The sequence below is a fragment of the Alligator mississippiensis genome, chromosome 1 (assembly GCF_030867095.1).
Source record: "Alligator mississippiensis isolate rAllMis1 chromosome 1, rAllMis1, whole genome shotgun sequence".
Classification (NCBI taxonomy): Eukaryota; Metazoa; Chordata; order Crocodylia; family Alligatoridae; genus Alligator; species Alligator mississippiensis.
In genome coordinates, this window is record NC_081824.1 from 206,318,998 (window position 1) to 206,345,837 (window position 26,840).

Sequence of the window (26,840 nt, forward strand, 5' to 3'; positions counted from 1 at the left end):
AATTCAGCGTAAACTACCACGATGTTAACCACTGAATAAGGGATTGCCATGTTACATATCATGTTAAGTGATCACATCTAACAAACACAGCATTAAAAGTAAAGCTTCTGCCTTTACATTCTTCTCAGGGTCATATTCTAATACAATGGAATATTTCAAGTTAGACAAACCCACAGATCACTACTTTATAAAAAGTCTTATAGGGTAAATTGCAATTCACTGCCCTAAGTTGGGTTGCTAGAAATAGGTTGTTCTTACAAGTAAAATTTAGTAAACAGTTGTGATGATGATTTAAAAGAATGAATAGAATCAAGGTCACTGCTTCTTAGCTATTTTCACTTACAGAACCAACAGAAGGAAGCATTAAAAAGGCTTATTTTTGTTGTTTTGCTACACTGATATGACTTTAAACACAAATAAGCAGCAGATCTGATGTGCTGAAAGGTACACATCATATATAGCCACTTGTCAGAGTAAAAGCATACTTTTAAACTAAAAAGGTAGCTAAGTAGCTGTACTTGGCTAAAAGAAAAGTCAGTGGTACTTACAGAAAATCTGGAGTATATTCAATAATACTTTTTATTATTGTACTATTGTTTTTAGTATTCTATGGTAGTGCCTCCTGGTTCTAACTTGAAGTCTTCTTGTCTAGGTCACAATTCTATTATTATAATAAGCCTAAGTCTGTCTGTCTGCCTGTAACACTTTATTCACACTCTGATTGGCTGACGGAAACAGCTGTGGGGGAGCGCCACCATGATTCTGAACCTGCGCTAAGGACTGGACAGAGGGTGGCAGAGCTGAGGTCAGCAGTGCTGGCCTCGGCTCCCCCACCCCGCTCCCTGCAAGAGGCAGAACAGCAGCAGCATGGGGCGTAAGGTGGTGGCGCTCCATCCCAGCCCCCTCCCCCCCTGTCATTCTTGATGGGCAATTGGCTAGTACATAGATAAAAATGACAGTTCCTGCCCCAGAGTGTTCACTGTTAAAATCAGAAGGACAATGAGTTAGCTGAGAGAGAAGTGAAGAAACACATCCAAATTCACACAGCAGGTCAGTGACAGAGCCAGCACTAGAATTTGGGTCTGCTTATTCCCACCCCTTACTGATCCCCTAGACCAGGGGTGGGCAATTATTTGGGCCTGCAAGCCACATAGGACATTTTGAGCTGTTGTGGGGCAGGTCAGCACCTCTCACCCCGCCCCTCCCACAGCAACTCGCCAAAACTCCCTATGTGGGATGGGGCCGTAGGTGGGGAGCAGTGTTTGGGAGTGGGACAGGTGGGTGAGATTGGAATCATGGGGCTGGGTCATGGGGCAGTGACAGTGCAGGGCTGGGACTTGGGACAGAGCCACAATCCACTGCCGCACTCCCCTGCGATGGGCATGAGTCCCACAGGCAGGGGTGTGCAGAAAGTGGATTGTGCCTCTGGAAGCTAGAGCTGGAGCCCTATGCACTGGAGCAGGAGCTGCCCAGCTGCACCTTCCCTCCCGCCTGCCCAGCGCAACAGGGGCAGGAGTAGGTAGAGGAGTCAGCACTGGAGGCGAGTGGCACCAAGCAGCATGCAGGCGGCTGCAGCTACACTGGGAACAGCACCACTGGAAGCTGTGTGCGCTGGTTGGGGCCGGGGCCAGCAGGCACAGGCAGGAGTGCAGCGCTGGCTGCCCCAGGTGGGGCTTGGCACCATGTGGAGCATTGTAGGGGCAACCATGGACCAGATCCAGTCATTTGGCAGGTGCCCCACGCAGGCTGGATCCACTCAGTTTGTGGGCCGGATCCAGCCTGTGGGCTGTATTTTGCCCACCTCTGCCCTAGACTGTGCTGCCTGTTACTGTTGTTTTCAGTAGTTTAACATTATTGTTTTCTTAAACATGGATCTGTTTCAACTCTAATTGTGAGTATGTAATTACTCTCACAGTTAACTAAATGACACTGTTTTCCCATGTCACTGTTTCTTACACCAATGAAAAAAAAAAGATAGTATATTGCTCTAGTCAGTCTGGTGATTTCTTACAGCATGGCAATGTGAATTTGTAGCTCAGTAAAATTGGTATTCTGTACTTAGTAATCTTATTAAAAATATTTCATTGCTTTATTTCTGTATTTACATGTTATTAAATGGTAACATTTTAACATCTTTTGATACAAACACAGGCTAAAACCAGTTTAAATGGTCTTTATGTCAATGATTGGCTTACATAATAAAGCCTTATAATTAGGAAGCTTCAAATACTATATTATTAGATCTCATGTGTGACAGGGTGCCTAAAGCACCCTGCTATGAGCAGGGCCAGAAAAAAGAAAAAGAGAAAAACTTACCCCATGGAGATGGAGGAGCTGCGGCAAACCCTGCCGTGGTCAGGACGAGTCAAGGAGCCGGCTGGGGCCTCCGCAGATCAAAGGCTGCTGCAGCACACGCAGCCACACCGAAAAAGAAAAGTGGCGCGGGAAAAGAACAAAAGAAAAGGGAAAGTACACCGCCGGCACTCCTCTGCGATGGGAACAGCTGGGTCAGGCAGGCACGCAATAGGGAACTCCCACGATGGACCCAGCTGGAGAGTGGGAGTTTTAAGGGTCACCAAGGGAGCATCCTGAGAGGAGACAGAAGGAGAAAGAAATCTGAGAAGAGAAGGGGAGAAGCCCAGCAAAAAAGAACGCAAAGAGGGCCAGAAGGTAAGCACCGGCCCCGTGACTTACCCTACAAGGTCCAACCAAGAATTGGAAATGACAAGGAGGCTTGAGGAGTCAGTTGGTCCGATCTTGTGGGGGTGAAGAGAACCACTCCAGGGACCTAAAAGAAAAGGAAGGCAGGGGCAACTTTACTCCCTCAGAAGAGAGAGAGGACCCTGGGCATGGGAGAGTGACAAAGAGAGAACCAGAGATATAGGTAGCTGTCTTGGGACCTATGCAGGGAAGAACAGGACAAGCAGCCACTTAGGCAGAAACCTTAGTTAAGATCCTTCAGGTTAAGATAGTAAAGAACTGTAGCAGCAATCAACAACGCCTGAAACATCAAGTGTGGTGAGGACAGGGGATGGGCATGGTGGAGCCCTGCAAAGAGCCGCAAAAACTCTTAGTCCATAACTGATCTCAGTTGCCTCCTGGTAGTGTCTAGACTTATCTCCCAGAACATTGAAGGTGTGACAGGTGATCTACAGCTGCAAGATACTGCTGTTCCAACTGGGAGGTGACACGACTCCAGGCAGCATGGGAAGCCCCCTTTACGCCATCCCTAACATTTTTTGCTCTTAAGCTGTTTAGAAATACCAGAAGCTAAACAAACAATTTCATTTTTCAATTTTTTTACCTTTTTTTTTTTTTTTAAATCATGGATTTTATAATGTGTTCCCACTGGTATACTAAGGTGTTGATAAGTTCTAATCTTAGTGTAATGCAGTTTTTACATCTATTCCAAGTTCTTTAGAAAAGTCTTGCCCACCTTGAAAAGGTTCTCATCATCCTACCATATTTGTAATCTTTTTCCATCTCTTTTCTTGGGGCCAGTTCTTTAACCACTTCAGCAAGGAATTCATGTTCTTTTATAGCAGGAATGAATGATTAATGGCTGGAAACTGAAGCTAGATGAATTCAGACTAAAATCAAGATGCAAATTTTTAACAGTGAAAATAACTAAGTTTTGGAACTGCTTACCTAAGGTTGTGGTGGATTCTACACCGGAAATTTTTAAATCAAGAGTGGGCATCTTTTAATTCTTATTTGAACTAGCGCATACCTTTTTAATTCAGGGGAGTCCTATGGCCTTCACCATAAAGGAGGTCACTCTAAATCATCATAATGGTCCTTTTTAGCATTACATTCTGTGAAATAGTTTCATCTCTTTTACTTTATTCTAACATTTATTGTAATAGGAGGAAGTTAGGAATTTTGAGGCTTTCTAATGGTAATAAAGTGAACCTAGGTATCATGGCTCAGATTACAGAAGATATATAATTCAATCAAGATATTTATTCTAGGGGAGAAAGGGAAGTTGTTCCTGGATGTAAATAGTCTACCTACATGCAAACATCAAAGCTTATGTAATGACTCAAATTATAATCATCAGTCAAATTCAGCATCCCTTGGTTCATGTATATGGACAAAAGCCAAAATATAGGATGGCATGGGGAGCAATAACCATTTCATTTCTTCTATACTGTTGCTTACCTAATACGGGGTGGCAACATCCCCAGCTAGCGTAACTTGTTTTACTCCTTCTTATGAATATTTAGTTAGAAATAGTTATATAATTTCTTCTATCAAGATTAAATTTAATAAATATAAATGATACTTTTGCAGGGAGTCCAGGGAAGTTCCTTTGTTTTAGCATTGGCTCTTTTCCCCCTTTCCTTTCCCTTTGGTTTTGAAAACAAAATGCATGAAAGCATGAATCTCTGAGGATTTAAAAACTGTCATCTGTCCGTGACTTTTTCCTTTGAATGACAGCTACAACATCTGTATTTTATAAGGGTATACATGTTTTTCCTGAAGTGTTACATATAATCCTTTTAACAAAAGTTGAAAAACAGAGGAAGAGACACCTCAATTTTTTTTTTGCTTTGAGGGGCACAGCCCTGTGCTGCTGGCCTCACTGCAGCCCCGCATGCAGGAGGCGCGTCGTCAGGGCAGCAAGGGGCAAGCCACACAGATCCCTACGTGGCCCCGCTGTTGTCTGCCACACTGGCTCGTGCCTGCCAAACAAGGCCCCAAGGGAGGGAAGCAGGGCAGCAGGAAACAGCGGAGCCACGCAGAGAAGCTGCTAGCCACTGTTCCATGTCCCCCTGCTTCTCTCCCCCAGGGCCTCCGGAGCCTGGCGGGCACAACCACCAGGCTCTGGAGGCTGCGGGGGGAAGAAACGGTGGGAGTTCAAGCCTGCAGCCTGCGCCTGCCCTGTGTACAGATCTGGGGGGCATGGGTCACCCCTCCACTCAGGGAGTGCATGCAGTGGCAGGGAGCTGGCCCACCTGAGCCCACAGCAGGAGGGAGCAGGGGTAGGGGGCTGCAGACCCAGGTCTATAGCCTTGGCAGCTAGGGGCCACCTTCAGCAAAGCTGGGGGAGCAGGGGCTGCGGGTTGGGGGCAAGGGGCCCCAGCAGGGCTAGGAGATGTGGTGGGGGACTTAAATTTTAATCATGGATTTTGGTTTTTTAGCAGAGAATTTGGTATTTTGTTTATCAGGGAAAACCAGGATCCCTTCTTACAGAGCTCATCACATAAGTACTGAAACTACACTTACCTTGGCATCTCAGTCCAGAACCTATGTGCCTAAGAAAACTTTTGTTTCTGGCCATGTGTTCATTTCTCCACTTGTTTATAAAAGTGTCCTTCTCTATGGCTATTGTATATGTTAGGAGGGTTGTGTTTCTGCCATTTTCTTCATGACAAGTTTCCCTTAGGATTAGTGGTGATGTGTAGGGGTGCACGTGCACCCCCTGAGAGCACCGGTGCATCCTCTGTCACGCTGCACTCCCTGTTTAGCCAGCAGGCAGGGGGGCAGGCAGGAGCAACAGTGCTGCCGCCGCCCACGCCACCCCCCCCACCCCCGCGAGCACCAGCTGACACCAGCAAAAGTGTCTGCGCAGCTTCCAGAAGTGGCTACGGGACTTCTGGAAGCAGTATGGCTGCTTTTTGGTGAGTGAAATTGGCCCTGGCCAGTGAGATGGGCCTCTGGGGACCCTCTCCACCCCTGCCGCTGACCAGTGTCAGGGGAGCATGTGCCCCCCCGACTCAAAAGGCACCAGTCACCCATGCTTAGGATCCACCCAAAAATTTTACACTAAATAGTTTGAATTTCATATTAACCAAGTTATTCAGTTACCCATATTTTTCCTCAAATGAAGGCAACCCGTTATTTCTTAGATGAATGGTTCCAAGTCTTTATGGGACATTATCCTTTTTCTGGGTATCATACTCCAACTTCCGGCATTCTCACTGTTGGGGGTATCCTCATTTTTAATCTAAGTCTCTCCAGCATAATTTAACATCTGTGGGGTTTGCAACCCTTTGTGTAAGGGTTACAACCCATTTGAGGTCACAGTCTGCTGCCCTTACCCTTGTAATTGTACAGAACAAAATCCTTTAGTGCACAGTGCCTTTCAAAATGGGGCTGCAATATGCATTGTAGCATGTTGGCTCAAAAACCATAGGAGTAAGCAAGCATGAGCAAAGATCTCCAAGTGGTACAACACATTTACTGTTTGGTTTTGCACAAATCACCTTGTCGCTGTGCTTCCATTTCTGTCTTTAAAATGAGATAAGGATGTTGCAAAGCCTTATTCATTTGTAAAGTGCTTTGTGGTTCACAGTTGAGAAATGTTACAGAATTATGAACTGTTATTGCTCGCTGATAATAGTAATGGCCAACTAAATGGATAATATTCAATTTTACCTTCTGTATTGTAGAGCTAATATCAAGTAGGGTTGCAGAGCTGCATCAGCCTATGCAGTAAACAGAAGCTAATATAGCTGCTATCTCAAAAGTAGATTTAGAATTCTTAGCTTATTAGAAGGACAAACATTTTTCTTTAAACCACACTGAACATCAGCTCTTCTTTCAGATGTCAGTAAATCTTAACTAAATCCTAAGAATAGGGTTAAGAACAAGATAATCCCTTTCTTTTTAATAATGACATGTTTTGTTGAGTTTTCTTGGGTGGGGGTGACTTTCCAAGGTACAAATACCAGTTAGTCGTCTAAGTCCTATTGAATAATTTAAGCCCTTTGAAAAAAAATCTTCATTCTAGCTGATACATTGTTGGAATCCAATGTAATTCTTATCTCCAATATTTTCAAAACATTGTGGAACTAACTATCAGATGTGCTGTTAGTGCTAACATAGCAGGATGTAGACTAGTTCAAGGCCCTTGTTGTTTTTGCTTATAGAAACAGATTTTTTCAGAAATCTGAAATCTTTGCCTCTTTGCCTCAGTGTTCCTAAGCGAGGGGCACGACAAGTCTCTCACTGGGGTTGTAGAGAGGCAGCAGCAAGGCGCCAGACTTCCATGCGTAGATCCTGAGGTGGTGCAGAGTCACTTGGAAGAACTGGATGCCTTTAAGTCGGCAGGCCCGGATGGGCTCCATCCGAGGGTGCTGAAGGCACTGGCCGACGTCATTGCACAGCCACTGGCGGGAATATTCGAATGCTCGTGGCGCACAGGCCAAGTCCCGGAGGACTGGAAAAGGGCTAACGTGGTCCCCATTTTCAAAAAGGGGAGGAAGGAGGACCCGAGCAACTATAGGCCGGTCAGTCTCACCTCCATCCTTGGTAAAGTATTTGAAAAAATTATCAAGGCTCACATTTGTGAGAGCCCGGCAGGACAAATTATGCTGAGGGGAAACCAGCATGGGTTTGTGGCGGGCAGATCGTGCCTGACCAACCTAGTCTCTTTCTATGACCAGGTTACGAAACGCCTGGACACAGGAGGAGGGGTGGATGTCGTATACCTGGACTTCAGGAAGGCCTTCGATACAGTATCCCACCCCTTACTGGTGAACAAATTAAGAGGCTGTGATGTGGATGACTGCACAGTCCGGTGGGTGGCAAATTGGCTAGAGGGTCGCACCCAAAGAGTCGTGGTAGATGGGTCGGTCTCGACCTGGAAGGGTGTGGGCAGTGGGGTCCCGCAGGGTTCGGTCCTTGGACCGATACTCTTTAATGTCTTCATCAGCGACTTGGACGTGGGAGTGAAATGTACTCTGTCCAAGTTTGCAGATGACACAAAGCTATGGGGAGAAGTGGACACGCCGGAGGGCAGGGAACAGCTGCAGGCAGACCTGGATAGGCTGGACAAGTGGGCGGAAAACAACAGGATGCAGTTCAACAAGGAGAAATGCAAAGTGCTGCACCTAGGGAGGAAAAATGTCCAGCACACCTACTGCCTAGGGAATGACCTGCTGGGTGGCACAGAGGCGGAAAGGGATCTTGGAGTCCTAGTGGACTCCAAGTTGAACATGAGCCGGCAGTGTGACGAAGCCATCAGAAAAGCCAATGGCACTTTATCGTGCATCAGCAGATGCATGACAAATAGGTCCAGGGAGGTGATACTTCCCCTCTATAGGGCGTTGGTCAGACCGCAGTTGGAGTACTGCGTGCAATTCTGGGCGCCACACTTCAAGAAGGATGCGGATAACCTGGAGAGGGTACAGCAAAGGGCAACTCGTATGGTCAAGGGCCTGCAGACCAAGCCCTACGAGGAGTGACTAGAGAAACTGGACCTTTTCAGCCTCCGCAAGAGAAGGTTGAGAGGTGACCTTGTGGCTGCCTATAAGTTCATCACGGGGGCACAGAAGGGAATTGGTGAGGATTTATTCACCAAGGCGCCCCCGGGGGTTACAAGAAACAATGGCCACAAGCTAGCAGAGAGCAGATTTAGACTAGACATTAGGAAGAACTTCTTCACAGTTCGAGTGGCCAAGGTCTGGAACGGGCTCCCAAGGGAGGTGGTGCTCTCCCCTACCCTGGGGGTCTTCAAGAGGAGGTTAGACGAGTATCTAGCTGGGGTCATTTAGACCCAGCACTCTTTCCTGCTTATGCAGGGGGTCGGACTTGATGATCTATTGAGGTCCCTTCCGACCCTAACATCTATGAATCTATAACAGTATATTTTTTGCCTGACTAGTAGTAGGCAAAATTTTATTTTAATTCTCTTTATAAAGGACTCCTTCTTAACCAAATTCCTAACCAGATAGATGGATTGGACAATAGTCAGACTAGTAACTCTCCCCGTTAGAAAAAAAGAAATCTTAGAAATTTATGGATCTCATCCTTGATAAAGCTACAAGGATGTTCAAAATACCAAATAAAATGAATAGATATATTAATGTGAAGTTCTAAAAATGGTTCATTTAATCAAATATCCATTACTCAGTTGTCAAGATGACTGAGTTACAGCTTAATAAGTACCAGGAGCTACTATACACATACCATCTTTACAGAGCAACTGGGCTTTTTTACTCCCTCATAGCTCCTCGGTGTGCCATTTCCGCAGAGTGATGTGGCATACTCTTCACTCCTTCCCAGCTTCTGACCATGACAGTGCTGTGCATGCACCATTCCCACAGCATGATTGAGAATACCTCTGCCAGCCGAGGGACACAGGGATAAAGCTGGATTTTCCGCATAACACCAGTTCTAGGAGAGGATGGGGCAGGACACTGAATCTGAGAGCAGCATGCCTATCTCCCTGTGGTATCAATTATGTCACTTCTTGCATCTAGGCAGAGTACAGGAGAAAGTAAGAGAGGACTGGGGCTTAGATCGAAGTAAGGTACCTAGAGGTGCAGTGGAGTGGAGATGCTTGACCCTGCCAACATGGAGTCCAAATTGGGGATCTGAGGGGGAATATGATGTCTGTAGATGGAGCAGAAGCTGAGATTGATGAGGAGTTTGGGGGGAGGCTGGACTGGCATGGCAAGAAGACTAGCAACCATTGGGATTTGGGAAGGAAGTGGGGTAGAAGGGAAAAAGATCTGACAAGAAGCCAGGGTATGACTAAGCAAAAAGGCAGTTCATTTGGACTGGGTGGTCAAGGAACTGCAGAGTTTGGTTGTGGGGGACAGCAAATGGCCAGGCAAGATGCCATGGGGACCTTGGATGGTTGGACTACAATCAGAAGGCTGAAGAATAGAAACTGGGACTGGAAAAGTGAGGAGATGAGGACAGGTATGTGAAGTCCCTGGGGTGAGGTAGAGACAGGATCAGATTGGAGGGGATGAGACCCAGGGAGCAAGTTGGGGAAAGAATAAACACAAGTTCTCAAGATGCTGAAATGGAATACAAGATGCCTAAATCTCACCATTCCCCTGCTGTCACCAACTATCTATGAAACATGCAAAATTTCTTGTTGTCTCACGATGGTTCACATAAATAATGATAGCAACACTTTTATTTGTATTAAATTTTTAGATTTTCTTTATAATTACATTCCATTCAATTACACATGTGCAGTAGATATTTCAGTTTTAGTAGCTAGAAATCTGTGGATAGGTTGTCATCACTGAGCATGCACAAGAACAAATGGGTATAAACTGGTCATGAATAAATTTAGACTAAAAATTAAACTGTTTCCAAACATTTAATCAGTGAGGCTCTGGAAAAGTTTTCCAATGATTGTTTTTGTCCCCATTACTAACATCTTTTAAGATGGAACTTGATCAGTTTATAGAAGGGACAATAATGACACTAGCAGGGGACTGAACCTGGAGTTCCCTTGCATTATTGGTTGAGAATCATAGACAATTAGCATTGTAAGGGACTTCTTGAGGTCATCTAGTCCAAATCCCTGCTCAAAGCAGGACCATCCTCCAAGTAGATCATCACACCCATGGCTTTGTTTGGCCAGAGCCTCCAAGAATGGAAATTCCACCACCTGTCTAGGTAACCTGTTCCACCTTCCTTCACTACCCTCCTAGTGAAAAAGTTCTTCCTAATATCTAACCTAAACTTCCCTTGCTGCAACTTGAGACCATTCCTTCTTGTTCTCAGTCTAGCTCCACCCCCTTTGGAACCACCCTTCAAGTAGTTGAAGGCTGCTATTAAATCCCCCCTCAGTCTTCTCTGCTCTAGACTAAATAAGCCCAGTTCCCTCAGCCTCTCCTCGGAAGTCATGTGTCCCAGCCCCCTAACTATTTTTGTTGCCCTCTGTTGGACTCTCCAATTTGTCCACATCAAGGAGAAAGAGCAACGGCCATAAACTGTTAGAGGATGGTTTCAAGTTGGATGCAAGGAAGAACTTCTTTATGGTAAGGGTGACCAGAATCTGGAATAGACTTCCCAAGAAGGTGGTGCAGTCCTCAACCTTGGAAGTCTTGAAGAGGAGGCTGGCCAGACACCTTGCTGGGATCATTTGATCTCAGCAGTATTCCTGCCCAGAGCAGGTGGATTGGACTCAATAATATTTTGAGGTCCCTTCCAACCCTTAATTTCTGTGAATCTATGAAACTTTCTGTAGTGGATTGCCCAGACTGGACACTGTGCTCCGGATGTGCCCGGATGGTCCTGCTTTGAGCAAGCGGTTGGACTAGATGACCTCCTGAGGTTCCTTCCACCCCTAATTTACTATGATTCCATAATTCTGTGAATAGAGGGGAAGAATCACTTCCCTTGATCTGCTGGTAACGCTCCTACTAATACAGCCCAGTATGCTGTTATCCTTCTTGGCAACAAGGGCATGCTGTTGGCTTATATTCAGCTTATTGTCTGTCCACTGTAACTTTCAAGTCCTTTTCTGCAAAGCTGCTGCTTAGCCAGTTGGTCCCTAGTCTGTATCAGTGCATGGGATTGTTCCATCCTAAGTACAGGACTTTGAACTTCTCCTTATTGAACCTCATGAGATGCCTTCTGGTCTAATCCTCCAGTTTGTCAAGGTTTCTCTGAATCCTAACCCTACCCTCCAGTGTATCCACTACTTCCCCTAGCTTGGTACCATCCACAAACGTTCTGAACGTGTACTCCATCCCATCTTCCAGGTCATTGATGAATATATTGAACAAAACTATCCCCAGGACAAATCCCTGGGGCACTCCACTTGATACCAGCTGCCACCTAGATATCAGTCCATTGACTACTACCCTATGAGCCAGATGATCCAGTCAGTGTTCTGTCCCCTTACATTCATCCAACCCATACTTCCTTAGCTTGCTTGTGAAAATGTTGTGAGAGACCATATCAAAAGCCTTGCTAAAGTCAAGGTCTATATCATGTCCACTGCCCTTCCTGCATCCACAGAACCAGTCACCTCATTTATAGAAGGCAATCAGGTTGGCCAGGTATGATTTGCTTTTGGTGAATCCACTCTGACTGTTCCTTATAACCTTCTTCTCCTCTAAGTGCTTAGAAATGGATTGCTTGAGGACTTGCTCCATGATTTTTCCAGGGACTGAGGTGAGGTTTTCCAAGAACTGAGGTTTCCTCCCACTGTTGTCAGTCATTCCTTTAACTCAGGTGACAAAGGTTTGTGCAGTGTTTTTGAAGGTTCTTTCTTGAGTGTTTGTTCATGTAAATATTCCACTGTTGATGCGTGTACATCTAGTATACTTGGGTTAGAAAGTTTTGGTCAACTGCCTTTCACTTCCTCCTTACTGTCTGGAGTTATAAATCAGAGGTCCAAGAGAGAGCTAATTTTTAAATGGTTCTTACCTAGTTTATCAGCATTTTATATTAAAAGAATAGCACGTAGCATATTATTGTGTTAGTGTAAGTTTTTTAAAATAAAATTTCCTTTGGTTTGATTTCTGAGGAGATGATTTTCTTTCTCATTTTCCTGGGGTGAATCTCTGTACCAGTTTAGTCGCATCAGACTTTAAACCCACATACAAGTCAACTCAACATCTTCAATTCATTTATAGAGAAAACAGTTTTTCCTCAAATACAAGTCAATAACTACAGTGAAGTTCTTCAACTGTTATTTACATGCACTAAAATGCTAAAATAAAACTGTACCCCCAAAATCCTGATTTAGTACTTTTGCTGCATGCAAAAAAATACTGCAAGCACATAAGACAGTATTTTTGAGGGCCTAATTATAAGTCAACCCTGTAAACCAGTTGTGATTTTTGTAGTGTTTTTGATAGAGAAAAAGGTTGACTTGTAATTGGAGCAATGTGATATGTTATATTAATAAGTAATGAATCAGAGCTTTGATGCTTTTTGTTCTGACTCAGATGCCATCCTGAGTTTAAAGTATAAATATATAACAGTATAAAGTATATAACCATGTAAAGAATGCGGAAAAGCTCAACTTCAAACAGCTCTTAGCTGCAGAGGACAAAGTGAAATCTTCAACCTTGGTGTCTGACTTCAGTATTAGGAAAGCCTACTGACCTTATTTTTAAGGGCAGATTTTGGAGCAGAATGCTCTATATCATTAACTGCTGAAAAAAAAACAAATGTTATTTTAATAACTGGTGCAAAATTATTATTCTCAAATACAAAGATGTCAGGCATATTAAAGGTCACAAAACATTCAAATACAGGTTACCTATTTGGCAGAAGAACTGCATGAAATTGTTTACTTTTATACACCAAGCTTTTTTGACTGATTAATTATTTTCGAGAAACATGACAAAATAATAAATACATTTCCTTCATGATTTGTACAGAGGTCTTTAGTTTGAGAACAGCTGCAAATTAGCTTTGGCTGGAATAACTTGCATATTTCATCTGCTCTTAAGGATGTTTCTTGGCTTACTAGTTGGCATTACTCAGCTACAAAGAAATAGCATATGGTACAATGATTTTTCAGTGTGTGTAGAAATTTTTACATGAGTGAAAAATCAAGTCTGTCTTAATTGGAGTGAATCTGGCCCCAAATCAGACATTTTTTTTATTGACATCTTTTGTAGAATCATAGTGCTGGTTTTGATTGAAAAATTCTTAACCTTTATTGTGGGTATAGTTTCATCTTACCAAATCATAGTGTGTTTCTTAAGTAACATGAATATGAAGTGATAAAGTATGTTTTCTTACCCAGAAGTTATGGTGTGTGAACTGGCAAAAAAAATCCATGTTGGTATTTAATTTTAAACTTTTAATTTAAAAGTAAGAAAGGCAAGGTGATCACATAGATGTGTTAACATCATGAGAACAGAATGTCCCATCCACAGTCCTATGTTTATCTAAAGGTTTACCTCATATAGCTTTATAGATTTTGACTGTTGCAAATGTTTCTTCAGATAGAATATAAATGTTGCTCCACCAAAATCCCTTAAAATGGAAGCAAAGTAACAGACAGAATACTGGTAGGTCCATTAAAATACTTTTTAAAAATCCAGTAAAGTTTTTTTTAAAAAGATGGGACAAGTACCCATTATTCCTCCACTCAAAACTTAGCTTCTATTAAAACACTCTGACCCTAATTTGACTTCAGTGAGCCCTGGATCAGACCCTGTGGGTGGAATTAGTGAAGGATTAATGACGGAGCCCAGCCCATGCCCAGAAGAGGCAGTGTGTTAGTTGGACCCAGTTCGCCTGACATCTGTATAGATCAGGTGCTTTACTAGGGCTTTTTTAATGCTTTTATCTAATAGCTGGTTGAATCAAGTTTAGCTAAGTGCCAAAAAGCCCTGCTGAAGCGCCTAATCTATATAGATGCTTCAGAGCCAGGTCAAAGTAACACACTGCTTCTTCTGGTAAAGCATGGTGGGTTTTTGTTTTGTTTTGTTTTTTTTAACATCTGCAAGCAGCCACGATGTTTGAGAGCACTGTCTTTTCTGATGAGATTTGAGAATTTAAAATTGAGCTATATAAATGTGAATATTATTTTGGCTTAAATAGTTCATAGTTGAGTCCCTCTGAATACTTGGTGGTAGGGAGCAGGAGGAGCTGGGTGTAATATGAAAGTAAATAGAGTATTTTGTACTTTATTAAGTAAAAAATTAATTGCAACATGGACACAAATTTTATTCAATTCTAGCTAAAACAGATGGCCTGCCATCTCTCAGGTGTTTTTAGAACATTATTCACCAGAGCAAAGCACAATTTTGACTCTAAGGACTGAGGAATGTTCCTTGAGCTCTCAATGAGTGAGCTGGTGTGCTAGACACTTTGGCTGCTGCCAGATGTGGAAAAAAAGAAACCAAAAACAGAGCTTTACCAGAAAAGGAAGCACGTTAGTTCAGCCTGGTTCTCTAGAGTTTGTATAAATCACATGCTTTAGCAGGGCTTTTTTGGCAGTTTTATGTAAAGCTGATTCAATCAGCTATTGGATAAAGGCGTCAAAAAGCCCCATTGAAGTACATGATCTATACAGATGTTGGGAAAGCTGGGTCAAACTAACGCAATGCCTCTTCTGAGCATGTGCTGCACTCAGTACAGGGGTGCACCTAGCTGAAAGTAAAGCACTGTTTTTTTGGGGGGGTGGGGTTCACATTTGTAAGCAACCAATATTTTTTTTCTTTCCTTTATATCACTTTAGGGTACCTCATCAGATCAGTATTAATTCTTTTAATGTTGGTATGAATGCATTTTGTTTTTTATTTCCCTTGTGTTTTAGAGGGAACCCAAATTCTCAAATATATGGTGCTAGCATTAGTGTTACTGATTTTCACTGCTAAAAGAATTAAAAGGGCTAATATACTTTCCTGGTATCCTAACTATTAGGTTAGGCAAGAGTGTTAGTGGCTGTCGAAAACCTAAACTATCTCTGCAGCCAGTTTCTCCAGGGTACTTGTTTGCACAAAATCAACCACTGACAGAGGAATCTGAATGAATAGTCATCAACTGTATGTTATATGGGCAGAGGCAGTGGGCGCTGCTTCTCCGCCCCGCTCATGAACACCATGTGTCCCTGGAGGCTGGGTGGGGGCACGGCAACTGCCTGCAGGTGGTGGCGGTGGGGGTGTGTTGGCAGCAAGTGGGGAGCTCCTGCAGGCAGCCGTGGTGGTGTTGGCGGTGTGGGGGGGAAGGGCGGCGAGCGCTGACCAGCGGTTGGTGACTACCTGCAGACAGTAGTGGCCAGCGGCAATCAGGGACTGCCCACAGATGCCACTGGTGGTGTCGGCCACAAAGGGGGGGGCGAGTGGCAACTGCGTGCAGGCGCTGCTGGCAGCATTGGCGCCGCTTTTTGCAAGGGGTGCACCACCAAGCTCAGGGGGTGCATGTGCACCCGCATGCACCCCATATGCATCACCAATGCTGCCACTGATTGCCAGAGAAGTGAAAACTGCAGTTTTAAATATGCTCTGGTTTTTGCCTCCCTGCCACTGATTGGCCGAGGGGCCCCAGTGGCCCTGCAGCTTGCTGTTGACCAGTGGGGAAGCAAAAACTGTCATATTTAAAACTGCAGTTTTTCACTTCCTTAGCGATCAGTGGCAAACGGTCAAGCTGGCAGGGCCCCTCTGCCAATCAGGGGTTGGAAGGGCAAGTGGCAAAATGAAAAAGAAATTAGGAGCCATTGCAAGGGGCACTTCCTTTACGATTTATGGAGATCCCTAGTTATAGAGGACCCTGCAGACCCTGGAGTCGTCTATGGGGGGCTGTTGATCTTATTCTGTAATCTAGTGCATTAATAATCTAATTTTTAGATTTATTATATTATTCATTTTGAGTAGAAGATTGAGAATTATTCCATAACTGGATTGCAGATATTCTAAAAATAGCTTGGTTATATCTGCCTTTCCTTTTTACATTGCTCCCATAAGTGGTGAGTACAGTAATCTGGCAGGCTTCAGAAGAGTTTAGATACAGTGGGCTTCATCTCATGTGCATGTGTTTTAATGCTAGTTAACTATACTAACATTTCATTATTAGCTTAATTTATTTCTTTGAAAAAACAGTATTTTGTGATGATTTTTTGTGGTTCTTGGAAATCAGGCGAAAGGTCTGATTTACAATGAGAATGAATGATTTGTTCCTTAGTAAGTTTTTATACTTTGTCCGTGTTCAGAGTGGCACTCCTGTGTCAGCAGAGTAGGAAGATGTAGCTTATTCTCATTTGTTTGCTTGCTGCTGATCCAAAAAGATCCTTTCCTTCAATATGTAAAGCCTTCATAACTTGATTAAAGAAAAACAGACTTCAAAATTGGAGGCTAATATAGCCATGTTTGCAAAAACTCATAGAACTGATCCTGGCAAAGTACAGAGGTTCAAGGTAAGTTCCTGAGGTTAGGGAAGTTTTTATGGGCAGATTATGCTATTGCTCGTAGGAAAGCAGGGATGGAAGGACCCGCATGAGCAGGAATCCAGGTTTTCTGTTTCCCATGGAAAAACAGAAAAAAACATGGATTTTCCCTTTTGCCTAAGAAAAACAGATTTTTCATTTTAACAGAGCAATACTCAGATTTTGGTCTCTTGCAAAGAGCTCTCTGCAGGCTGGTAGAGTTCCAGGCTGCAGGGGGCTGGGGGAGTGGAGGAGGGTGGGCAGGCACAGGGCAACATGTACATGCACGTGGCTGCCAAGCAGCCTGGAGAACAGCTCCTGCAGGTAGGTTGGGGTGGGGGAGGATTGAGGGAAGGAGTTGGGCAGGGCTGGGGTTGGGGCTGCTGCTTAGCCAGGTGGTTTGGGGCTTGGGGCTACAATGTATGACTGGAGGCCCTGGTGGGGAGCAGGATGGGGCTTCTTCAGCATGCTGGGAGCCGGGAGGAGTGGGGAAATGTCATTTTCCCTGAAAAGGGGCATTTTGCCCCGCACCAAAGCCCATGCTCAGGGATGTGCACAGCGGCAAAAAGTAGTGGAATGAATTTATGCTGCTACTTTTTTCCCCTGCTGCAAACTCATGCCCCTGTATATGGGGATGTGTCCCTGGGAGGTATGAGATGTGGATTTGAATCTCTTTAGGCCAAGGAGAGCTTATAACTCAGTTCTTCCACTTCCTGCTTGAGTTCTCTACTCTAGGTGGGTGCTGGCAGTACCGTCTCCTCTTCTGACCTTGCTTTTAAAGTGAGAATGACTACTTGCTGTACACTGTGTGAGACTCAGTGCTCTCAGTTCAAGGCATGGTCTTAATGAACTGTCTCTGCAGCGGCTTAGGCAGAATTTAGGTAATTCTCTATCTCCTTTTTGGATCACAGTGTAATGTACATGGCAGTTATTGTCCAGCTGTTCAGTCTGGTGCACTCCTTGTATGCACATAAGCTGAAGTTCAGGAGCACAGAGATCTTTGCAATTCAGAATGCAAGTAATAATTTGAATTTAGGTTCCTAATAAATTTTGTGGTTGCTAGAATGAAGGGATTCTGGGTAGCTTTTAGGAAAGTAAGCACCTACATTTTAAGTAAGCCCCACTTAGGTACCTAGCTGATTAATCTGGATTTGCCCTATGTATCTAGCCTTGTACAGTATCCTTTCCTATTTAATTTCATCCCATTTCTGTTACTTCTCTAACATAATGGTAGGAGTTACTCTTAGTTACTGTATACTATACAGGTAGGATTTTGCAAATGGAAGTTTTTTCTAAATTCTGGTATCACAATTTCTCTAACGTTAAGACACCATCTTTTAAAATACATACATTCATTGAAGAAAGCCTTGATTTCGTTTCTATCCTCTACCAGAGAAATGCAATTTTTCCAGATAGAAAATTCAATTTTTATGCAATAATACTCCTTTCACTTCAGACAAAAAAGACACTTGCTGGTTGGGATTTGTAGAAAGCTGTAATATGCTAGACCAAAAGCTAAATAGTCTTAGATGCCTATACACGTGCTCCGATGCGTTCTGATTAGAATGCATCCAAGTAGATTCGATTAAAGGTGGCAGGGTGCTTTGATCAGAACTCGTCCTACAAGCTTTAAAGTGCCCCAACAGCCATTTTGAAACATGGGGCACTGAACACATGTGACACTGCAGCATTTTAATTAGAGCAGCTGTCCAGGAGCTGCTCTAATTAAAATGTTCCCCCTCCCTCACCATTGCAGAGCACATGTACAGATAGACACCAAAGATGTCCTCCAGAAAAGAATGTGGTGCCTGGCAACACTTCTGTGAATTTGAAATTAGTTGGCAACTGCTTCTATGAAAATTGGCAGTAAATCTGGTTGAAACTAAATTTTTTTTCCCCCCATTTTTAAAAAGCTTGTCATTCTGAAAACCAAAAAACTTGTTTTACCTTAAAAAAATAAACAAATAAAAGATTTCACCTTGATTTTTATGGAAAAATTATAAAGTGGCAACTGACTGCCCCCTATTCCTGGCGACTCCTTGTGCTGCTCTCAGTGTTGGGGTACTCCACAGAATGATAAGCCTTAGATGCCTTGAGAGCCATGTTTCCACTCCATAAGCTGTGGGGCCCTCTGGCCTGGTACAGTTCAGATGGTGAATCTGATCCAGAGCCCCAGATCTTAGGATTTCTGGGGCTGCCACTAAACTTCAGACCTTGAAAACCCAAATTGTCTGTCAAGCAGGTGTTTAAAAATTACAGTTTTAATGCACTTGTATATTCTGACTGGTTGCATCAGAAAATTTCTAATTCTAGTTATTAGTCAAATTACATTCCTGTCTGAAATGAAATGCTTTAATTTCTACACAATTACCCCCTGCCATAGTACCATATTCATATGGGGGATAAATAACATTTTCTTCATGCTATCACTGGTGAAAACCTCTCTGCCATCCGTGCTGCTCCTTATTTGACCAGAGGGGCTGTTCCTGAGCCATGCTGCTAAGCTCCAGAGACCACAAAAAATATGCTCACTGTTTTTCTGTTAGACCCAGGCTTCATTCATGTGTTCAGTCTGTTTATCAAAACCCCATTGTCAAAGCTAGGATATGGTCAGCTTTTTAAAGAAAGTGCAGGCAAATAGAGTTCCTGTGAATCCTTGCAACAAACTGTATTCTGTTTGGCTGTTTTTCTAGATCTCTCTGTTATAGCACGACTTGTCATATTATCATATTATCCTCATGCTCTCAAAAGCCTTCCGCAGTAATCCCCACAGCATTTTCTGTGAGACGTACTAGTGAGAGAAAAGCTGATCAAATGTAGGCTGTCCCAGTGATGAACACTGCTAACTCAGTTGTTATTCCAGTAGCTATTTTTCCAGCTTTCACAAAGTATTTTTCCCTTCCAGTTGGAAAAAAGTGCTGAGTATAAGTGTGAGTGAGGTGAGGAAACTCTACACAGTGTGAAGAGCAAATACTTAGTATGCTAACCATACCAGGAGTGTCAAGATATGAATCACAATCTTCTGAAGTTGAGTATTGAATGTACTTATACATTAATCGGTTTACTCTCTACATCAGCAATTTTTCCTGGCTTAAAGTGCCTTTGTGATGTCTAGCAGTGTCATGGAGTGGAAGTCTGGATCCTGCCCTTCAAGATTAATAATATATATTGCATTTTGGCGGGGGAGCAGAGAGGCATGTAGTTAAAGTTATAACAAAGATTTGCTTAGCTGGTTATGAAGACAGAGGCTTAGTGGATCCAAGAATATAAAAATGGTTGCAAAGACTCAAATTCCATTTTTAAAGTTTTTGCTTTCCTTCTGTTAGCTTTTGGAAGGAAACCCAGGCTGAAGAGCTCTTGTTCTGTAGCTCTTTTGTAACTCACTCTGTGGTTCTAGTTTCATTATGTTGTGAATCACTTTGTATTCTTTATATAAAAAAAAAGTAGTATAGTTCAGTAATTATTAGAGTGGTCTCTGGTAGGTTAATTATTAAAATAATTGCTCATGTAACCTGCCCTTTCCATCACAATGTTAATACTTTAATACCTGGTAGAGGAGAGAAGGGACCTTTAAAAGAGAAAACAGTAGTACAGAATTAAACATTCATTAAAATTGCAGTTTGACTTGCCATATGTGCCGCACAAAAATAGAAGTGATAAATCAAATTTAGCATAATATCCCAAGTAACTCAAATGACACAAGTATTTATACTTTAGGAGAATTTAGGAGAAACCAGGGGTGGGCAAAATATGGGCCACGGGCCAGATCCGGTCTGCCGAAGGATTTTGTCTGGCCTGCAGCAGGTCCTTCAGTCCTGCCCAGCCCAGGCACAGGATGCAGCCTGGGCTGTGGCAAATGCAGCTGGTGCTACCACTCCCCAGGCACACAGCAGGGCTGGGGCAGCACGGCAGCTGGACTTATTTCCACCATCAGATCTGGCCCCGCTGCCCAAGCACTCTGGCTGGTCTTCCCTGCACCCACGACTGGGGGCAGGACCCACATGGGCAGGGTGCATGGCCAGGTGATGGGGTGGGGTCATGAGTGGGAAGTCAGGAAGCAGTGTTCAGGAGCAGGATGGGTAGGCGAGGCCCGTCTTAGGACGGGATCTTAGGACAGTGACAGCATGGGCCGGGGCCCAGGGCAGAGTTGGTCCTGCAACAGGCATGGGTTCTGTGGGCAGGGGCATGTAGGAAGTGGACTGTGGCTGTGCTCTGGGCCCTTGCCCCATGCTGTCACCACCCCAAGATCCCAGACCTGGCGCTAGACACAGCTCTCTGCCCACCCACAGCCCTATCCTATCCGCCTGGCTGTGTGCCCTGCCCATGCAGGTCCCAGCTGATCTCTGTAGTGACCCCAGGATCATTGTGTGGTGACAGCACAGGGCTGGGGCCTGGAGCAGTGGCATGATCTGCTCTCTGCATGCCCCTAACAACAGAACCAGTGCCCCAAAGGTGCTCCACCACACACCTTCCCCCTTAGAATGAAATTTGGGGGCTTTGCGTGGCTTTCTTCCCTGCTGGCTTTGTCCCAGCCTCCTGCAGCCCCTGCCATGTGGCGAGTACCCCAAAGGTGCTCCAACCCCAGCTCAGCATGCTGTGGTCCTGGGCACATGTGTAAACATTGTACCCAGGAGCAATAAACTCTGGTGCAAACTGCCAGAGTTTATTGCCTCAAATTAATTTCACTTGTAGATGTGCCTGGTGATATCTTATTCATTGGTATTAGTTAAGTGCATAGAGAGCTCAGTCAAAATCAGAACTCCGTTTGTCCTAGGCACAGTACATACTTATAATAAGAGGCAGTCCTCAAAATAAATAATCTGAACAGGCAAGAAACACAAAGAATTTGAGCAAGGAGGTATTATTTAACAGATGGGAAACTTTGGCAGAGGAAGGTCAAGTGACTTGCTCAAATTCACACTGCAAGTGTGTTACAGACCTATAAATTTAGCCTGTACCTCCTGAGCCCCACTTTACACCCTTATTCAGATGTCCTTAAATTGTCTTTGTGTTGCTCCTTATGCATGTGGAGCTCTGCAGAGAATGATATACACATAATCATGCTTCCGAAATGGAATCAACTGAGATAGTCAAGTTTTAAGAGATAATTTTGGATTTGCTATTTACATCAATATGATATGTTACTAATGAAAAACCACGTATACTTGGATAGTCTTATTTTGATGATATACAGTTATGTTTTAATTGAACATGAACATTTTGAGGCTCCCATACAATATTTTTCAAATCTGGCATCACCGGAAAGCAATAAATGTCTACTCCCTCTGGTTTTGAAGTGTATTTTTTTTTCACTAGCAGTTTCCCCTGATAGTCAGATGGTTGTTGTTACTGACCTTAGGAAAATACTCAAAGGACAGAATCAGGAAGGGCAGAGAATTTATAGTACTTAAAATAATGATTGATGTCAACTAAAATATTTTAGCCATATCTGATAAGAAGCAAGTGTTAATTTTAAACAGCTGCCTTTAGGTGGAAATAACTTCTCTGATCTGCAGCTCCTAAAGTCCTATCCTGAATAGTCATGTTCAGCAGATCACAGGATTAGTTAAGGCAAATACTTACATGAAATGTAGGAGCGGTGAAATAAATATGAACAAAGGTGATAACAACTTGCCTGGGGCTGGAATATACTGTCCTTTCCAAGTTGATGTCAATGCCACACATTTAAAACACATTGGTTGGTACCCCCTTCCTCCTCTCCTCTCTTCCCAAAGCAGATCAACTGTACCATACCAGTGTTTTTTTAGAATTGATCTGAAGGTCACATATAAATGCATGCTTCCAAAATGGCAGGGCTATGCTATACCACCTTCCAGCTCTATGAAATACCTTGCCCATTGTCTTATACAACAACCTTTTTGTTTTAGGACACTCAATTCACACTCATTTAAAGAACCAAGAGCTATCCTTTGCAATGGAAGGTGGGACCTTTACCTTTGTCCATAGTTTGTACAATACCAAATGCATATTTACCACTTCCGTATTATAATAACCTGGTCGGTGCTTGATTATGTTGGACTTTAAAAGCAAAGCTTATAGCTTAGCTTTTCTGGACTAGCCAAAGTGTGCTTATCATGTACAAGGTTCAAATGACACTGAGAAATATTTAATGCACCCCTTGCCCTGCTTTTTCAGCTCCCCAGTCAAGTCAGGCTCCAGTGTAGAGTAAAGTAGCTGGCCTTGAGTCTACTGCAGCAGACAAAAGTCAACCAGATGTATAGATACCTTAGCCCTTCTGTTTGCATTGAAAGCAGAGCAGGAGTGGCAGTGGCGTAACTCAGTATCATCCTAAGCATCTCTGTACTTCTGTGCAGAGGAGAGTCAGGGTTTGGGCTGTTTTGCATGAACATGGGGAGACTAAATGACCAGAACCCAACAGAAAATCAGGCCCATGAATTCAGCTGTTTAAACCAGTGATTCCCAAAGACATGCTGTGGCAACAGAAGTGTGAGCAACAGAAGCATGCCATAAGATCCCTGTGTGTGAGGAGGTAAAAGCTGTTTTCCTGTATCTGGCACCCTGTGCCTGCCCCAGCTACTCCAACAGTTCCTGGGGTTGCTCCCCAAGGGACTGCCACTGCTGCTGCTATCTATCTCTGGGCTTTCTTAGTCCCAGGGGCCAGGGACAGACATTACACATAAACCAGTTTAAGTGATCAGAAACTGTTTTAAACCTGTAACAGAACAGACGTTCAGTGCATGTAAACCAGTTTGAAAATGGCTGAAACCAGTTTGAGATAAACCTGGTTGAATGTAGTATCAGACTTAACTGATTTGGGTCAAACCAGTTTATGCAATGTCTGTCCCAGACCCCTTAAACCAGAGTCCCCCAGCATCCCAGATGCTTTGCAGCCCACTCCCGTCTGCTCCCTGGCTGGAGCTCCAGCAGAGACTGCAGGCACAGCATGTTCTGCTTGGCTTCCCCATGCCCCACCCTACCACCACTGCCTGCTCCCCTCTCCCACAACACTGACCATAGCCAGCGTGTGGTATACTATCTGACACTGAGAGGTGTCTGTGTAAGGCAGACAGGAAAAAGGCAAACAGGACAGTGTCTGTTTAGGGCTTTTTGGAGCTGATCAACAGGTCAGCTGGTTACGTCCCTCTGTTCCTTCCTTGGAAAAAGTTGTTTAAGAGGAAATTGAACTAATGAGAGAGGCTTTTGCTTTCTTGATGGAGTGATAAATGCTTTGTTATCAACTCCCTGCTGGACTGGTCAGGGGCAGCAAGGGAAGGGGGGACTCCTCCTTAATCAGAGCATCCTGCTGGGGCCTGGCCATGGTCCCGCTCAACTTAGCATTGTGGAAATAAAGGGAGGGCTGCTCTAGCACCCCTTGGCTTCTAGTCTGAGCCACTGCAGGCATGTGCCTGCACTTTCTCAGTCCAGGGGAAATGTCTGTACGGTTACAAACCAGTTCAGCCTAGCCAGGTTAGACTAATCTGCAAAGATTGAATCAATTCAGGCTCAGGCCTTTTGAATGTCTGTCCCTAGCCAGGCAGTCCCTGTGCCAGCCCCTACAACACTCCCAGCAGTGCATTCTGATGTGAAAGGGTGAGTGGGCAGATGCACAAATGGAGCCATGCTTTGGAGCCCAGCTTATCTCCTTCACTCTTCCCACACTCCCAGGGCTTGTTGAAGGGGCCTCAGAGGTGGTTGCCAGTGTGTGATGCTATGCAGGAGTAATCTCAGCAGTGGAACTGCCCTTGGCAGGGGTCAGGAGTGGGCAAACAGTAGAAAGAGCAGGACACAACAGGGTGAAGTTCTGTTCCCTGCCACCCTTAAATGGCAGCAGCTAGATCAGTGATTCTCAACTTCTGTAGCCTCAAGTCCCCCCTCTATATCTTTTCTGAATTTAGATCTATCTCAGTGATTTTCAGCTGGGGTGCTGTGGAATTCAAAAAAGTTGTGAAGAGGGCCTTAAGGCTGAAAAGGTTGAGAACCACTGGTATAGCGACTAACCTTTTTCTTAAAAGGAAGGTGTATTTGATGTCATTTCTTAAACGGTACATCTCAGTACTGGTATGATTTCTGCTGACAGCTGAATGGAATATGTTGTATGTTTAAAAAAATGCACACGCATGCATGCATGCATGCATGCATGCATGCATACACACACCTGCCACCCCTTTTCAGGTGTAAGGGTGAAGTGCGCCACTAATTTTAATTCTGAAAAAAGTGTCCCCCAGATATCAAAAGTTTGGGAGACACTGATTTAAACTGAGGATATGTTATATTATATCCTTAAACAACAAAAATTGTTAGCAAATTAGTATTTTTCCAAGCAGCATGTGTCTCAATGGAACTATTTAAAAAATAAAAACAGGCAAATATTGGGGTGGGAGATGTGTGAACTGAAGACTGAATGTTTAACATTGCTTTTGGTCTGTTTTTGATGGAGATCATTGCTATAAGAAATACCTCAGGTGACATCATTTAGTTATGAAGTTTTATAACTGGGGAATAAAGTAATTTTTGTCATAAATATACTCCATGGCCAATCTTTAGACTTTTTGTACCTGTGAAGTCACTAGTGGTTTTTCCTAAGGATTCAGTGATAGATCCTATAAGACAGTGTTGCCAACTTTCATAGTTTTTGTGATACTCATAACATGTGGCATTTTCCTTACAGCCCTGACTTCTGTTAGTAACGTTATGTGAGAATTTCAGTTTTCATTTTTTAAAAAAAAGTTTCAGCCCCTTTGACTGTAGAGGAAAACTGAAACTGTGCCTGACCCCCTAATGCCTCAAAACCAAGAAGACAAATAAAAAACTCAAAACTTATTATTTTTTAAATCTCATGGTTTAATTTAGCTAGTTGCATGATTTTTCTGGCATTTTCTGAATTTAAACTCATGGGATTAGTAATACTGTTTAGTGAAAAGAGGATAGTCATAGCTAATGTGATTGGGTTCCAGAGGCTCATTAGAACATTTTCTTGTTCTGTGTAATTTCTGTCTAGGTCCATAGCAACACAATAAGAAGTCTTTTGTTCCTAATATCATCAGACATACTACTGGAGTTAGTAAATGAAAGTGGAGACAGGGAGACTGAAGAGGATAATACTTGTTCATTATTAGGACATCTACAGTTGTGCTAAGGAATGCCATCTTAACCCTGTCTGACTTATGTGCACATTTTCTTTTTAAAGTCAGACTATGTAATTATTTTTAAAAAAATCAAATGCTGAGGAAATGTTTAGTTTTATGACAATTGATTCAGCTGAACCTTGATTTTTTTTCTTCTCAGATGTCATAACACCTCAGCCATAGGAGGGATTCTGCATCACTGTTGGGGTCATTGGCGACGCGTAGGGGGTGCATGCGAGTTCACTTGCACCCCCTGAGCATGGTGTGCAGCCCCTACGAAAAGATGCCGACAACACTGTCAGTGGCGCCTGTAGGCAGCTGCTGCTCACTACCACCCCCGCCTCACCACCAACACTACCGGCGGTGCCTGCTGGCAGTCAGTGATTGCTGCTGGTCGCCACCGACACTGCTGGTGACGTCTGTGGGTGGTCATCCACCCCTGGTCAGCACTTGCCACCCCCTAACTGTCCTCCCGCCACGACAGTGCCAGAAGCGTCTGCGGCAGCTTACAGCTGCCCCGCTGCCACTGCTGCACTTCTGCTGCTGCCAGCACCGTCGTGCCCCCACAGCTGCTGGGGGCACGCGTTGTTCATGATCGGGGTCCCACAAAAAGTAGGATTAGGCAGTAGTGTGGTGATTGGATGATTGGCCAATAGTGTATGGATTCCATGCCATACTGCCATCATTGCAGTATAGCATGGAACATAAACTTTATGAGTAGAGTTCTAGGAAATCCTAAGTGATCAAAGGAGGTGTGAGGGCATCACATGCACCAAATCTTAATCAATTCACTTCTACTTTACCTACCTGTTGAGACTGAACTGCAATGCAATGTATATCAGCTGACAGGACAGCGAAATTGTGAAGTACCATAGGTAGGAGAGGAAAAAAACATGCTGAATCATGGGACTTTACAGCTGTGGGAGAGAGGGCTCAGATGAATGGCTTTATAATGGAGTCTAGATATCCCTGATCCCTTGATTATTGTTCTCCTGTGGAAACTTCAACAGGAAAAAATGTTTTTCTTTCACTTCCTTGCACAAATTGTATTTTTCACTGTGGAAACCTTTGGCATCAGAATGGGTCTCTTGTGAACCACCTTTTCATCAAGCTGTATGGTATTAATTGTTTTTATGGCTTGCATG

The 26,840-nt window shown here is 43.8% G+C and overlaps 1 protein-coding gene across 9 annotated transcripts in view; it reads left to right on the forward strand.

Moving 5' to 3' along the window:
• ACYP2 (acylphosphatase 2) overlaps window positions 1–26,840 on the forward strand; it is a 159,608-nt gene that overhangs the window by 65,950 nt on the left and 66,818 nt on the right. The gene's annotated exons all lie outside the window — the stretch shown is intronic.